Source organism: Eptatretus burgeri, chromosome 7, assembly GCF_056783735.1.
Source record: "Eptatretus burgeri isolate ZD-2024b chromosome 7, Ebu_testis_v1, whole genome shotgun sequence".
NCBI classification, from domain to species: Eukaryota; Metazoa; Chordata; class Myxini; order Myxiniformes; family Myxinidae; genus Eptatretus; species Eptatretus burgeri.
Genome location: NC_140967.1, coordinates 82,600,954 through 82,619,083, shown reverse-complemented (window position 1 = coordinate 82,619,083; position 18,130 = coordinate 82,600,954).

The following is an 18,130-nucleotide window of genomic DNA, read 5'->3' as shown; positions in this document are numbered from 1 at the left end:
GTTGTGGTCAAGTTTCATCGAAATTGTCTGTGTAGTTTTATAGAAAAAAACATATACATATGCAGGGGGCAACTCCCCAATACACCCCCTTAGACCCCGACTTTTATTATGCCGTGAACAATATTTGGTATATAATGTGTGATCGAGGTTGTAGTCAAGTTTCATCGAAATTGTGTGCATTATTTGTGAGAAGAAAACAAATACCTCTTTAGGGGGGGAAGGGGGGGCAACCGCCCATCATACTCCCTTCTACCCCGAATTTTCTAATATCATGAACAAACTTTGGTACATAATGGGTGATGAATGCTGGAGTCAAGTTTCATCGGAATTGTGTGTATCGTTTCTGCGAGGAAAGCAACTACCTCTTTATGGGGGGCAACCGCCCTGTAAACTCCTACCGTAGAACCCCTCAGACCGCTATTCTTTTTATTGCCGTGAACAAACTTTGGTACGTCATGGGTGATGAAGGTTTTGGTCAAATTTCATGAGAATTGCATGTGTAGTTTCTGAGAAGAAAGCAAATACCTATTTTGGGGTATTTGGGGGCAACCCATTTAGACCCCCTTTGGGCCTGATTTTTTCTAATACCATGAGCAAGCTTTGATACATACTTAGTGATAAATGTTGCAGTAAAGTTTCAGCGAAATCGTTTGTGTAGTTTCAGAGAAGAAGTTGCAAGTATTTGTAGATGGACGACGCACCATCCCGTAAGCTCCCCGGAACTACGTTCCAGGTAAGCTAACTAGATGGTATTCATAGAATACTTACCCCTCGGTCTTGAGAATGACTTGGTGCGAGCCAACTCTTCTGGCGGCAATTTTGTAATTGTATCTATCAACACTTCTGAGGTTAATGTGTACAAGTTATACTTTGTAAAGTCTGCTCTAGAGTACATTCATAAGCCTCTACAAAGCAGCTTTTATTCTCATTCTCGAGTATTTTCATAGCTTTCAAGGCTGATAAAGGTGCCAGAATAGATCGATAAAGTATAAATCACGACATCGTTAAAACGCCAAATTGTACTTCTTCTTCACTTTTTTTCACCAGCCGAGCACAATAAAGGCTGAAGCGACAAGTCTGAAGACGACGATGGTTCATGAGCGGTATTTGACGATGTGGATTGTTTCAGAAGTTAAGGATGAGACAATGTGATAATGTTTGACCAAGTTATAAAAATGATCAACATGATGTGGTTCGAGTGACAGGTTATTAGCTGCAAAATTTTGAAAACCCGGTTTCGTTCAACAACTTTAAAAATTTGACCTTTGCATAACCTTTAAAGGTCACAAAACAATGTTGTGGACATTAAAATAAGGAAACAGGATACGTGCTATAGCTTATTGGAGTTAGCTCGTCGAAGAAGGTCGAAAACCCGGTTCGATTCCCACAACTTTGAAAATTTGACCTTTGTAGCCTTTCAAGGTCAAAGGTCAAGGATTATGACCTTTGGTGCAAAACTTCCTCTGGAACATTCCAGGAACAATATAACGTCATATAGGCTATATGGCATTTCGCACTCCACGGATTATCCATACTTTGATGAAATCAGCGTAAAAACAAACTTGAAGGGGGCACCACGGGCAAGGTGTTCGAGATGGAGCAAAATGGTTTCAAGACTTTAGGTGGGGAATGACCTCAAGATTATGCATAAAAAATATTGTCATCCTTGCTCTTAAAGTTTGGGCGGTCGTATGATTTTAATGTCAAAATTCGCAATTTTCTAAGTTTTTGACCTTGTGACCTTGACGTTGGGACGAAAATGAAAAATCGGACGACAAGTTTTAGATAATTCATTTTTCTATTCAAATACCAAAGAACCCATTCCATTCAGTCAATTCCCTAGAAGAAGATAGTTTTTTTATCCGACTACCCCCTAAAAATGGCTATTTTTTGGATCCAGATCCAGATCTGATAATTATTGAAGTGATTCTTCACCGTTGAGAGACAGGGATGAACTAATATATAGCAGAATATCTCAAAAAGTTGGTGGACACGTTGGGTGTGTGACCACGAAAAATGGATTACATTTTGGTGAAGATCCGAATCCGGATCTGGATACGAGAATTATTTAATTCTTAAAGTGATTCTTCACCATTGAGAGATAAGGCCAAAAACAATATAAAACATGATACTTCAAAAATGTATTGTGCCCGATATGTTCTCGTGGATCAGGCATTGCGTGGCGGAAGTATGCGCTCTACCGAGTGCCCTTCTAGTTAGTTAAAGATCATTTCAGCCTACCTAGAGTTCTAGCAAGTCGAGACAGCTCAGATCAATTTGGCTGCGATTAGCATATGAATCAAGGACAGAGGGTTTCCTCCAAATTTCTTTCAGCGTAGTGTTAAACAACAGTTATGACTGTTCAAACAGGTAATTGTATGTTGGACAGAATTGACTGAATAGTTTGTGGTTATAATCATTTTTACTTCCACTGGGTGTGCCCCACAAAACGCCACGATAAGCTACTTATATACTTTAATAGAGATTTTGTCGAATGCAGAAAACCCTCATGGGGAGGGGGGCAAATTAAGTCGCTATAACCTCTGTCGTGTGACCCCCTAGCTCCTCCGGTAGATTTTGTTGAGCTTGGATAACAATCAAATTTTTCACGGTCAGACACAGACAGACAGATAGACAGACACCAACTTGCGTAATTTAGTATGATTGTCAATCTGTCAATGGATATGGTGGGGTTTTTTTTCAAACATGGTTAATTGACAACATAAACCAGAACATTTTCATTTGCCTAGTAAATTAAACAGCACGTTATGCATCACATGTTTATTGATTTCTGTGAACAAGTTTATACTGTTTAAAAAATTCTCATCAGGGTTAGCTTGCCAATTGTACGCATACGTTTGCACGTTAGTGCTCACGTTTTTGTTCATATACTACATGAGGTGTGTGTGTGTGTGTGTGTGTGTGTGTGTGTGTGTGTGTGTGTGTGTGTGTGTGTGTGTGTGTGTGTGTGTGTGTGTGTGTGTGTGTGTACATGATATGGAACAGGCCTGATGGGCCAACTAGTTTTCTTGTACTTTTTTCTTGTTTTGGTTGAATCCCAAAGATGAACACAATACCTGTTTGTGACAGTTTCCTTTTTCCTTAAAAAAAAAATGCTCTAAAAGCCAGCAGTGAGAATAAATCTTTGTTTGCAGAATTTTTTTTCCCCCTTTTTCAATGAAGTGTGTGATTAAACCAAATCTGCATCAGTTCCACACAACCACGTTGTTCGACATACAAGTAATAATAGCAATGGGCCAATCATTGTTCATACTCGTGGAGCACTTGCCAATAAGAACTCCAGAACTTAACCTACTTTGCTCAAGTGACCGTAGCCATGGGTGTGGATAAACAGGAAACTGCTCTGTGAAATGCTTGTGTAAATAAACCAGAATCCCAGCAGGATTGTTTCAAAAAGAACTCGATTTAAAATAAACTCATCAGCCTGCAAATAAAGTGCTTCCGTTCTGGCTGAGGTCAACATCTTGCATAGCTGGTTCAGTGGTTCCAATGGACAGAAAGGAAAGGTTTTCAAAAGTGTATGTTGTTTTTTTGTACCTTTTTGTTCGACAACAAATATTTCTTGCTTCATTCTGCTGCGGTGCCATCTGCAGGCTGTCCAGTGATATTATTTAATTATGTGAGTTAATAACAATTTAGATGACCTTGCTTCATTCTGCCACTCATTTTCGTTATGACCCACCCACTACTTTACAACAACCTGACAAGCACATATTCAATGTCCAAAAAAGATTCTCAGGTGTAATATACTGTATATTCTTTCCTAGCACAGGTACCTGCAATGATGGGTCCTCCTCTCACCCCTTCCTGTCGCTCCTCACACTCATTCCCCTCCATCCTCCCACCGGACTCCCACCGGACTCCCACCCCACCCTGTACTCTCCCTCTGGTCTCCCACCACACCCCGTACCCTCCCTCTGGTCTCCCACCCCACCCTGTACCCTCCCTCTGGTCTCCCATCCCACCCCGTACCCTCCCTCCTCCCACCTCCTCCCACCCCACAACCCTTCCCAAAAATGTTCTGTCTTTTCAAATCTTTCCTCAAAACGAAAACCTACCATGCTGCCTGTTACTATCCTCATCTTTCCACAATGCTCCATCTTTATTGTCATGTCATGAGTCCAGCAGGTTTTCCTGCCAGTCACCTGAGGAAATATGGAGATTCACCAACTCACCAATGGAATATTCCCAAAGTGCAGTGCACAATTTCTGGAAACTAATGTGAGGTGGAAGGACCGCCTTGGGAACATCTGCAGCAGCACTGCACTGAGTGACCAGGCACAGATCAGGCCATTCTCAATAAACCCACAGGTGACAGCACCAGTGAACCAATGGGGCATAGCACCGACATGGAACAAAACTTGACCAAATGTTGATCTCAAGAGTTTGCTCTTCAACACCAATTCAATAACCAAAAGCATGATAATCACCACGATGTCACACCTTTATGAAAACCATCATGTTTTACCAACCCCATCCAGTCCATCCACTTAATGCTTTGCAGTTTTTCCAAGTTATGTTTATATAGCGCTCTAAATCAATCAGTAGGACTAACGAGTATCTCATCCAAGCAGAGGCCAATCAATACCATTGTCAATTTGATCATTATTGACCCCACCCAATGGGCTTCACCAAGTAGCAGGCCTTCTTTTTAAGTATAACAAGTAACTTTTACATCATAACCCTGTAGTCTCATTATTCTTGTTATTGGGCTTCATCAGTGGAACATACGATGCTGTGAAGTTCACCACCTCCTTCACACCTCAGCCACTTCATTGTGCCTTTACTGATGTCCAGAGAGCTGTTGCAGGTCCCCAATTTCCCTGCCTCGGGTGGAATATACCCTGGATTTAACAAATATTCAAAAAGACCCCAGGCAAAAATCGCATTCCTTTCCTGTAGCAATTCTCTGCAGACTACTGTAGTTGGACCCATTACCAACTAGTGTATATGAGAGTACAACTCTCATATTCTATAGTTCTAACTAGAATTTTCGCCTTGGGTATTGTATCTGAATGTTAGTATAAGAAATGCTAGTTGATGCAGGTTAATGAAACGGTAATGAAGTTAATGCAGGTTAATGAATAACGCGAATTAATGAAATGTTGGAATGTGAAAATGGCGGAGTCCATTCCTAAAGGAGCAAGCAAGAAGACAGCAACAAAGACATTAGATATCCAAGAAAAAAAACAACATGGCAAGACCACTGCCGTGTATTTTAAACAAACTTGTGTCCAAACATGTCAAGGAACGTATTCTCTCCACGGTGTTCTCCATCTTCACCCCCCCCACCCCCCTCACCCATTTCATAACAACAGGGTGAACAACATTGTTTTAGTGTGACTGAACTAGCCTTTGATATGGAAGGATGCTCGACTATCAGTTATCACGACCATGCTGAAATTACAAATTCCTCAACTTTAAACTTTGGGTAGAAAGTTGGTTGCCTTGTCTTCTTGCATCTTCCACGACATGAGGCTGCACCACTTGTCATCTCGAATGTCATTGCTGTGTTGGCAGCAACTCCTATACACCGCCAGAAAATCCCCACATCCAGGTGTTCATATGGCAAAGGCCATATTCTTTGGCTAAGGGCTCATCCTACTCCATCACATGCAGCACAAGGCTGTGCACAGGTAGCATCATTGGCCTCTGATTGCCTCGATTACCAGTACACCGGAGCTCATTTCGCCAACCTCGGAAGGATGACAGGCTGAGTTAACCCCACCTGGTGTTAATTCAACAGCCGACAAGGACTCCAACTCAGGACCACAAGCCAGCTGCCATAACTGCGAAGCCAACACCAGGCTTTGGATAAGGGCTAAAGCATTATCTTATTCGAACTATGGTAGGATGTGTTAAGTTTTATCACCCAACAAAGAATAAACTATTTTCATTATTATTATAGCATAACAAAATGCAGATGATAAAAAAATAAAAGCATCACAATTGTGAGACAATACCATCGCCTTGGCAACAGTTAGTTACATCATCAGAGTCATTGGCAACATGTAAATTAGTGGTGATGTTCATACTTCATTCTCAAATCCTTCCAAAGAATGTGCACTGATGATTTATTGCACATCTTCTCACTGGGAGTTATTCAACACATTGCTTCTTCCTCTTCATTACTGCAGAATCCACATTGGCAGATTGCAGGACTGGAAGTGCTCCATGTATAGGTTATCCATGTATTTGTCAGATCGGTGAATTTGCCGGTGCTGTCTGTCACCGACCTCATAAATCTCATCTGGTAATGCCTGGTACTGACTCGTTGGTCTTCAGCCACAATGATAAAGCCTTCAAATACTACTTTGAGCCACAAGATGCTGATCTTGCAATGTAACGAGTCGTCTTAGTCAACATATGTGCATGAATTGCATCTTGCAGGAATTGCATGTGCAAAACCTTCTGGAATTGTTTTTTTTATACAAAGTATAAGCTCTTGGAAGAACAAACACAGAGAAACCTGTTCCCAGATTTCTGAGTGTTTGCTGTAAATCTTCTTTGTGTGTACATATGACCAGTTCAGCTTTCCCTGCAAATGTTGTGTTTCCATTTCATCATTTCTGTACCTCCCTCTGCCGCAACAATGAAATATTTCACTTTATTTGACTCGGGTAACAGGAATAAGCACAAATACTCAACACTAGACCGCCCCCCCCCCAGACCTTTCCCCACCCCCTCCCAGATTTTTCTCCACCTTCCCTCCTGCCAGACCTTTCCAAACCCCTCCCCATCCCCCCTCCCAGACATTACTCTCAGAGACCCTCCCAACCCCCACCCAGACTTTTCCCTGCCCCCTTCCTCCTCCCAAACCTTCTCCCCCATCCACTCCCAGATTTTTCCCCACTTCCCCCTTCCAGACCTTTCCCCACCTTCCCCATCCCCCCTACCAGACCTTTCCCTCCTAGACCCTCCCAACCCCCCTTTCCTCCTCCCAAACCTTCTCCCCCACCCCCTCCCAGATTTTCCCCACCTCCCCCTTCCAAACATTTCCCCACACCTCCCCATCACCTTCCCCTCCTAGACCCTCCCAACCCTCCCCCCCCTCCACACTCCCAGTTCCCCCACTTCCCCCTCCCAGACCTTTCCCCACTCCTCCCCATCTCCCAAACCTTTCCTCACCCCTCCCAGACCTTCGAAATCCACAACCCCTACCCCTCCCCCCCCACCCCCTTTCGAGAATTCCAGACATGAAACCTCACAAATGGAACCTGCTCCCTGCTGACGGGAAAGTTTCCATGGCCTCTACTTTGAGTTGCATCGTTGAGCTCGTTTTATCAGAATGCATCTGCAGTGATGTTCGGCTGTCAGTTCTCCAGGAAGTAATGAGTTGATGTCATCCTGGGTCACGACTTTCTGAAGCATTCATTATACAAGTGTCCAGGTACCCTTCGGTGGAGCCAAGCCTCCTCCAACAGTGTGTGGACATGCCACTGTGACAGTCTCTCCACCCTCGTGTTTTTGCCAATCTACAAGCCAATAGCTGTGAAGTCCAGACATTATACCAGTGTCGATACCAAGTTTATTGAATCTGAAACTAAGAGGCTTCTTGATGGAGGACTCACTTAATCGAGCAAATCTCCATGGTGAGCCCAAGTATTAGTGACATCCAACGAGAACCATAAAAGGCGGATGGTTATTGATCATTCACAAACAATCAACCGTTTCACTCCACTCGATACCTCCCCCTTGCCACGAATGGATGAAATGGTCGGAAATGTCGCTAAATATCGGATTTTTCAGTCCGATCGATTTGTGCAGTGCTTCATCATCAAATCCCCATCAAAGCAGCAGATAAACCATCTGCAGCGTTTGAGGCTTGCCAGAGATTGTACCAGTTCCGCAGGGTTCCATTGGGCGTTAATGATGGTGTTGCAAGCTTACAGCGAATTATCGACAACTTTCATCTTGGAGGAAGATTTAGAGGATACGTTTGCTTACATGGACAATGTCAGAGTGTGCTGAAAGAACCAAGCAGAGCAAGATGAAAACCTGAATACATTTCTCAATTCCACTAAAAAAATATATAATCTGACATTGAAAAATGACAAAATGTGTATTCTCTGCAAAATCTGTTCACCTCCTTGGCAACACAATTGAAAACGGAACCATCAAACCTGATCCTGAGCACCTTCCATCACTTCAGGATCTCCCACCGCCTCATGGTGTGTCTTCATTGCGTCGAGTCATGGGAATCCATCCATCCATTGGGACTAAACTCTGTGCAGAGCGTTGGTGCTGTCCCAAGCAGTCTCTTTGGCTATTGAGCACGACACTGGACAAGATGCTACTCCAACACAGGATACCAGCAAGCTGGCACTCATTTTGCCGACATTAGAAGGAATGGCAGGCAGAGTCAACCCCACCTGGTATTAATTCAACAGCTGAGTGGGATTTGAACTCAGGATCCTAGGATCCCAAGTTCACCACCCGAACTATTAAGCCAACACCAGGCATAGTAATGGGACTCATTTACGTAAGCTCCTGCCCTGTTACGTAAGCTGGTACTCATTTTGCCAATCTCAGAAGGATGACAGGCAATCTGGGAAGGATGACAGACTCAGTCAACCCATCCATCCATCCATCAGGATGGACCATACTCAGTACAAAGTATTGGTGTTGCCAAAGCAGTCTCCCTGGTTATTGGGCACAATCTTGGACGGGTTGCCACTCCGACACAGGATACTAGCAAGCTGGTACTCATTTTGCCGACCTCGGAAGGATGACAGGCTGAGTCAACCCCACCTGGTATTAATTCAACAGAGAGCAGGATTTGAACTCAGAACCCGAGGATCCCAAGCCCACGACCTGAACCATTAAGCCAACACCAAGCATTCAGTCAACCCACTTGATGTTAATTCAACAGGAATTGGGGATTTAACCCAAGACCCGAATATCTTAAGCCAGCCACCTCAACCATTAAGCCAACACCAGGCTTGACCCTCCATGATGAGAAGGGAAGAAATTTTCCACAAACTCCCTTCGCTGTCTCCTTGGATTGTGCTGTCATCTGGTGGGTGAATTGCAAATGACAGGAGCTCACCTTTTCTTCAAGCCCTTGCTTTGTCATGTGTTTCAACAGTGACACGGAATCCTTGGACAGGGATTAAAAGTCACCAGATATCAAATGACTCATGTGCTGGACAGGATATTTTGAATATGACAAATAGAGGAGCTTCAGGGCTTGCAATTAAATTTCTGTATATATCACTTTTAGAAAAATAATTCGTTGCTCGATCATAGACTGGTGCACTAATGGGATTTCAGCTGGACACGGAAGCCTGGTGTTGGCTAAGTGGTTAGGGTTGCTGGCTGAGGATCTTAGGGTCCTGAGTGGAGCCCCGTTGGCTGCTGAATTAACACCAGGTGGGGTTGACTCAGTCTGTCATCCTTCCGAGGTTCACGAAATGAGTTCCAAGTTACACGTATAGGGGCACAGTGACAGTAACAGCGGCAGAGTCACACACTAACAAAATGATAGCTACCTGGCAGTCAAGCTGCTAAATGCAGGAAGAAAAGGAAGAAGAAGAAGAAGAAAAAAAATAACAAGAACAAGAAGATTACATATTCAATGAGACTGACCGTGGTCCAATGTTTCAGTAGGGATTCTGCTTGGACATGAAATATACAATATTTTGAGAATAACCCATGCACAGATTTCAATGAAAACAATGACAGTGGATTCAGGGAACTCCCAGGAAGGTTTGTGACACAAAAAAAAATTAAAAAGGAAGGAAGGTTTGTGTGTGGTCAGACAGTGAAACTGCAGATGCCAACTTGCATAAAGACAGATCTCTCCATCTCTATCTCCATCTCGATCTCTCTTTCTCTTTGTCTTTGTCTCTCCCACCTCTCCTAATATTATTCCTGTCAGCGAAGGGACGGGGGTGGTATTTGCAAGTATTGAACAGAACTACGGTATATATATATATATATATATATATATATATATATATATATATATATATATATATATATATATATATATATATATATATATATATATATACACATATATACATACATACATATATACACATATATACATACATACATGCACGTATATACATACATACATACACGTATATACATACATACATACATACACGTATATACATACATACATGCACGTATATACATACATACATACACACACACACACACACACACACACACACACACACACACACACACACACACACACACACACACACACACACACGCCGGTAGGAGGCGATGGGTCACCGAGCATGGAAACTATAAGATATAGAGCAAAAAGAATGTCATATAGCGGATAGGGAATCACCTTAAGATTATGCATATCAAATCTCATCCAGTTCCGGTATCCATTTGAATGAAAAGTACCGAAAATGCAGTTTGAAATCGGAAATCCCCAAAGTTCGAGGGGGTGCTGTGGGTGAACAAAGATCTAAATCGAAAATCCGGCTCGATCGTTTGTGCATAATGTATTCCAGATGATTAGTGTGAATTTTCATGACCATCCGACCATAACCCAAGGAGGAGTAGCATTTGGGGCTAAGGCACCTCCAGCTCTCGCATATTATCGATTTTGCACTTATTGATCTTTGACCCCTGACCTAAATGAAATCGATCAATATGTCCTCAGGCAAAGTTGTAGTACTCCATTGAGTACCATGAACCTGCAAAGTATCATTCGTATCGATGCACTCACCTGGTCGCTAGGGGGCCTTCAATTTTCGCCAATTTTCGCGCATACCCTAATTGTAGGGGGCGCTGCGGGTGAAGTATTCCATCTATCACAAAACCAGAATATATTTGACAGAGCATCACCTGTAGATCATTCGTGCCAAATTTCATAACCCTACGGAATTGATAAATTTCGGAATTGATTTCGCGTGAACGGTACCGATTTTGATGGTTTTTTGGTTGTTGCTAGGGAACCAAAGCATCCCTAACAACCATCACAATTTCCAAAGCACGAGGTCATAACATGTACCTACCACCCGAGTTTGGTGAAAATCCGCCCACGTTTACTACCGATTATGCTGATGACAAATGAACAAACAGACAGAATTACTGATAATAAGGGTCACCTATTTCGGCGACACAATATATTTTCTCGTCGTCGTCTTAGTCACGTGGAGGGTGGGGTGGGGGCTTCGTTGGAAGTTCCCTCAAAATGACATGGCAATTTCCACAAGTGACATCATGCAGCCACCCCCATCAGTTGCAGACCAATGGGAGGGGGATAAAGCTTGTGGGAGGAGAGAAGAGAGTTGATGTGAAGAAGAGGCAGAAATGTAGTATTAGCACTCAGGATAAGCTTGCGCAAGGAGGGACGAAAAGCACTTCTGAGCAGATGGCTCAGAAAGCAGAAAGGCTGAGAGAAACAAAAGTCACGAAGCAGAAGAGAAGGTAGAAAGCAGACGCGGAAGGCTGAAGAAGCAGAAGCGAATAGGACAACCTCGCATGAGCACAAAACTAAAAGACTGAGAAGGCTCGTGAGGGAAGGAACAAAAATGTGTGAGGGTAATTAAAGGAAGATTTCACGAGCAGTTGGTGTCGAGCTTCTGTGGAAAAAGAACACTCCTTCTACAAGCGTCATCCTGCATTCTCGATCTTGTCAGCCACGAAGGACGAGCAGGGTGAATGGCGGCACCTCAGGCGGGGGCTTGAGGAGGAAGAAACTAAAACATAGGAGGGCGAGTCGCACATCTAGCTCCAATATCTGGGATGCTGCAGAGAACCCACCTACTGGGTCTGGGTACCATAATTTGAGGCAGAGGAGAGTGAGTCACACATCTAGCTCGCATATCTGGGATACCAAAGAGGACTCCCCTACTCGGTTTGGGCACCTCAGGGATGCAGTTGTGCCCCCATCGCTTCACATAACCACTGCATATATACTTCCCCATCCATTTTCCTTTGCGTTCTCCTGTATATATGTGTGTGATGAGGGAGAGAAGGAAAGACTGCTTTCCTTTTCTGCATACGTTACTTTTATTTTATTTTCAAGTCCTTCTTGTTTTATTTTTCTCCCCTGAGTGAATGGTGGCCAAGTCTTTTGTTTAAGTAAGATTGAAGAAGAATATGGTTAAGAAGAAGTTGCACTGCGCATCAAAAACTCAATTTCTTACTCTCTGTACACTGCTGCTCCACCTCCCAAACCCCAAGAGTACCTCTGGCTGTGACTTCCCCTCCATTCTCACCTCATGTTTGTCTTTGTGTTGTACCATCCTCCAAACAGTGATGTCTCTCTCTGTCTCTGTCTCTGTCTCTGTCTCTCTCTCTCTGTCTCTGTCTCTCTCTCTGTCTGTCTCTCTCTCTCTGTCTCTCTCTCTCTCTGTCTCTCTCTCTCTCTCTCTCTCTTTCTCTCTCTCTCTCTCGCTCTCTCTCTCTGTCACTCTCTCTCTCTCTCTCTCTCTCTCTCTCTCTCTCTCTCTCTCTCTCTCTCTCTCTCTCTCTCTCTCTCTCTCTCTCTCTCTCTCTCTCTCTCTCTCTCTCTCTCTCTCTCTCTCTCTCTCTCTCTCTCTCTCTCTCTCTCTCTCTCTCTCTCTCTCTCTCTCTCTCTCTCTCTCTCTCTCTCTCTCTCTCTCTCTCTCTCTCTCCGTTGCCATGAACCAACATTTAACCACTCCAAACTCTCTCTTCCTCAAATGTGATGACTTCAATTGTCACCATGCTAATTGGCTGGGTGTTGGTACCTCTCTTACCAGCCATGGCACTTCTACAAAGGACTTCTGTGACTCCATGGGACTGACTCAGTCTGTAAATTTTCCCACATAGATTGCTCCCAATGTCAAATCTTCCCTTCTGGATTTGGTGATGATCAACTTCCCTGCCAATTTATCTTGCTTATCCTCTGCCCCAATTGACTCATCTGATCATGTGCTTGTGAAGGTCAACATCTCTCTGGCCATTTGCAGTGAACAGCCTCAGCACTGGCGAGTCTGGCAGTTCACTCAGGCAAACTACAAGCAGCCATCACATGACAGGACTGGTCTCCTACATCTACTGCCATGATATTAATTCAGCCTGGGAAGTCTTCCACACAAACCTGCTCTCTCTTATGCACAAATTCATCCCATCTCGTCTTCAGTTATCTTGCTCATTCTCCTGCTCTTGGTGCTCTGAATCCTGTGGTGAGACAGTTGCTTTAGAAGAACTTGCATTGTTCTCCTGGAAGGCAAATCCAACCGAAGGCAATCAAAGATCATTTCACAATGCCCACAAAAATTGTCTACTCTCAGGAGAGCCAGAAAACAACATCTGTCAAATCTCAAGAATGAGCTTTCAAACTTGTCTCCCTCCTCTAATACCTGGTGGCGCCTTGTCAAGTCGGTCTCTGGTGTATGGTCCCCTTCCATCCCTTCCCTCACTTCAAATGGCACCACAGCCAACTCCAAACGTGAGAAGGCCGAATACCTTAATTCTGTGTTTGCTTCAAAATATTGTGTCCCAACCATTGTCTCTGTCTCTGTCTCTGTCTCTGTCTCTGTCTCTGTCTCTGTCTCTGTCTCTCTCTGTACCCGTCCTTTCCCAGTCATACCCAACTGCTGCTGGATTATGTGTCTTTTGCACCTGAAAAAAGTGCAAAAGTTTCTGACAACCCTTAAATCTGACTCTGCAACTGGACCGGACAGCATCAGCTCACATGTCCTGGTGTTCTGACTGCTCTGCTGCTCTTGCACTAACTCCCTCCACCCTTTTTACCTTGTCATTTACCCGAGGTCATCTTCCATCTGCTTGACTTATTTCCAATCATCAGCAAGGTCATGGATTCCATCATCGCAGTTGACATAAAATCATTCCTTTACTAAACCAAGCAATCGTCCATGATTGGGTGGTTTGCGAGGCACGGATCATGCACACTCCCGGACGTGCCGCGCAAGTGTACCTCGCGGGGCCAGCGTGGATCCCAAATCCATGATGAGTTTCCCAAGCTCGAGACCAGAACACATCCGCATATTAAATTTGTTGCCCATGGAGGGCTCACTCCCATCAGTCAAGCTACAGCTACCCCTGTCCATGTCAGTGCATGTCTTGTGCTCTTACACTCACTCATGCACTCCACACCACTCATTCCTGGCACGCACTCCAGTGCGTGAGGGAAATAATCCACAGCCGTATTTTACTGTCAGAATGAATGAAATGTGAAAAACCCGTGGTGTGTTTAATCAAATATCCTGTAAGTCCAAAGTGTCCTGATGGAAAGGGGGTAGAATGAGTCTCCGTTTGGCTAACGGCTATCTCTCGCATGCACGAACGTGTCGTAAAAATGAAAAGGTTATCCCATAAGAAAGGGAATCTCTTCTATACCCTTCTCCAATGCATCAAAGAGTTAGAATCCCACCAGACCAAGGGGATGGGTCTATTCTGGACATTCATATATAGAAATAACTGTCTGAGGACCTGAATGTTGTGTGCATTAGTCGGATCCGATTGTGAAATCCAGAACAATATATTAACATCCAAAGTTGTTCGGGTCTTTTTGGAACATCCTGTATATCTCTCCATACACAACTTGTCTTGTTGGTCTCCAAGAACAGGGTACTCAAAGTTATCAACCACATCTTCCATCAACTGGTGGTGCATGCTACTTGCCAATGGTGCCATCTCGCATCTGCAAAAATATATCTGATTATGGACGACAATGGACATAAACCACCATTAAAATCCATTTGTTATCAACAGCTGATTGAGTGAATATTTAAAAAGCAGCGTATCAAACCATTTGCAATTGATTCATAGAAACAGTGACTATTGTTTTTGTTGTTGATTATTCAGAGCCATTGGTGATGTTACATCATACTTATAACGTTAAAGATGGCAATTTGTTTTGATTATATTTCCAGCCATTAACCTGATCAATCTGGGCTGGGCTACACTGGAAAAGACAGGCATTTCACAGCATTTTAGCAACAGGTGAAGCTGCGGCTGTGACTCAACCACTGTGCAAAAGGTGACATGTACTTTTATGGCGTTGAGCAAATAGATATTTAAATGTGTCTTGGCATTGAAACTCACTTTCATTTTATTTTGGTCTTGCTATCAATAGACCATAATTTATTCTGACAAATGCTCTGTGGGACAAGAACAATGTTTTGCTGTCTGTTTGCCATGTTAATCTCGTATAAACTATTTGACTCTGCACCAGCCAGATGTTTTATAAGTGCACCTTTTAAAGAGGATACGATGGCCTGCAAAAGTATTCACCCCTCCAAAGTTTTCAGATTTTGATGCCATCTGAACATTATTACATCTGCCACTGAAGGTGAAGGAGGTTATGTTTTCACCCCTTTCTCTCTGTTTGATTGTTTGTCTGTTTGTTTGTTTGTTTCTGTGCAGGATATCTCAAGAAGTTGAAGATGGATACGGATGAAATTTTGTGCATAGGTTGGGTGTGTGACAAGGCTGAACTGATTAGATTTTGATGAAGATCTGGATATGATAATTATTTAGTTTATAAAGTGAATCTTCACCATTGAGAGATAGGGCCAGAAACGATATTGTACTGTATACCAAAGTGATAAAACTAAAAGATGCAGATAAAACGTGAATAAGCTTGATTAACAGAGAAAATCAGATGATTCTCAATTACATAGTTATTCAAACCCTTTTCCTAATTAACACTAAATCACTTCAGGAGCAAATTATTTCTTTGAAAGATTACAAAATACGTGTAGTAGGTTTCACATGTATGCAATCAGTGGTTTAACTAAATAAATAATCTCACCCACTTATCTAAGAACTTTTAAGGTTAAATTCACTTGTTCAACCAACAAGCAAACATTAAGACCAAGGATCTTTCCAAAGAAGTCAGGCATAAAGTGGTGGAGAAGCACCGTTCAGGAGAGGGTTATAAGAATATTTTAAAATCACTCATTATCCCTTTGAGTACAGAGAAATCCATCATTAAAATCTGAAAGATGTATCGTATCACCCAGACCCTACCCAGATCAGGTTGCCCACACAAACTCAGCAGCCGGGAAAGCAGGAAACTGGTTTGGGATGTTACTGAAAACCCAACGATGACTGAAAGATCTGTGAGGGTCATTGTCCGAGATGGGGGTCAGTGTTATTCAATCAACAATATCCTATTCCCTTCACAAAGCTGGCCTCAATGGACAGGAGGCAAGAAAGAAGCTATTACTGAGAAAACGCATGTAAAAGCTCGCATGAAGTTTGTGAAAAGGCATCATAATGGTACTGCAGGCATGTGGAGAAACATTTTGTGTTCAGAGAAGACAGAAATTGAACTTTTTATTCTAAATTCAAAGCGTTGTCTGGCGTAAGCCTAACACTGCTGCACATCACCCAGACAATACCATCCCTACTGTCAAACATGGTGACGGCAGCATCATGTTACGGGTCTGCTTTTCATCAGCAGGGATTGGCAAGCTTGTTATCTTGGAAGGGACAATGGACTGTGCAAAGTACAGGAGAATCCTTGATGTAAACCTGCTCGAGTCAGCCATGATTCTGAAACTGGGTAGGAGATTCACATTTCAGCAGGACAATGGCCGAAGCACAAAGCTAAAGCCACACTGGAGTTGCTGAATAAGAAGAAAATAAATGTTCTTGAGTGTCCCAGTCAAAGTCCTGACTTGAACCCAATTGAACATTTATGGAGAGACTTGAAGATTGTGGTCCATGACGATCCACATCAAACTTGGCATAACTAGAGCAATTTTTACATGATTTCATCATGTAACCACGATTTCATTATCTTAATGTGCAAAGCTAGTAGAGACCCAAAAAGACTTGTAGCAGTCATTGCTGTAAAAGATGCTTCCACCAAGTACTGACCTTAGGGGCTGAATACTTTTACAAGCAGTGAATTTTGATTTGTACTTGATTTTCCAGGTATTCCTGACATAACCTCCTTCAACTATAACAGTGTTTAGTTTGATCTCTTCAGTTATGAATGAAAAAGTTAATTTGGAAAAAAAGTTTCTACATCATCTATCTATAATTCCAGTAATGTGTGTATGTGTGTGTGCGTGTGCGTCTGTGTGTGCGTGTGCGTGTGCGTCTGTGTGCGTGTGTGTGTGTGTGTGCACAGTGTAGTGCTGATGGGAGTGGAGAGAGTTAGTGAGGGTTTTGGGGGAGTGGGGAATGTAAGGGGAGAAAATGTTGGCAAGTTAGAAATACAGAGAAGGAGAGATGTAAGAGGATTGCCTTTTTGCCACCACACATTGGTAGTGTGGTGGCCATGCATCCACTGCTGAAGGTGCCATAGGCATTATGTTTTTGGGTTGTCCATCCGTGCATGATACACAAGGATACACAAGGAACTTTGGTGCGGGAGGAGGCCATTCGACCCATCATGCCTATGCTGCACCAATCCCAGTACCATCACCCATCCACATGCAAGCTACTGTCCCTGGCATGCACACAAGCCAATATCCCCATACTGCTCTCTCTCCAATGTATCCAGGTAATTGAAACATATCCACCCTTTCCTATATGTAATTATCCATATCCACCTCTCTCCTACATGTAATTGAAACATATCCACCCTTTCTTCTGCTCGTATCTTTAAAGAGAGATCATTCCATGCATTAACCACTGACAGACCCCTTCCTTAAAACTGCCCGAACTCTCATCATTATGCTTAAGCTATGGCTCCTGGTCCAAACAGTCCACTCTGCTGAAAAACTCCACTGCACCTATCTTGTCCACACCCTTTGTTAGGCCCCCGTTGGGCTTATTCCGAAATGGGGGCTTTAGGATTTGGTCTCTATTTTTGTGTGTGTGCGCGTGTGCATCCACAACCATATGTCGGACATGTATGGACCGATTTTATTCATACTTGGCACAAAGACAACACACGATGGTATGCATAAGCACATCATTATGTTTCGCAATGATCAAAGATGGTCGATTGGTAGTGTGGTGGCCATTTTAGTTGTAAAAAAAAACCAACGTTGAACACGTCCTCAACAATTTCTCGGACATGAATTTACTAATGTAATTCAAACTTGGCACCCAGATAATGAATGATGGTTTACATATGGCGGCCATTTTAGTTGTACATAAATATGGGCTAGCCCTTTATCTCCGTACAACAAAATTACTAAAACAACGGGGCTATGACATTTTATGTCATTTTTTACTT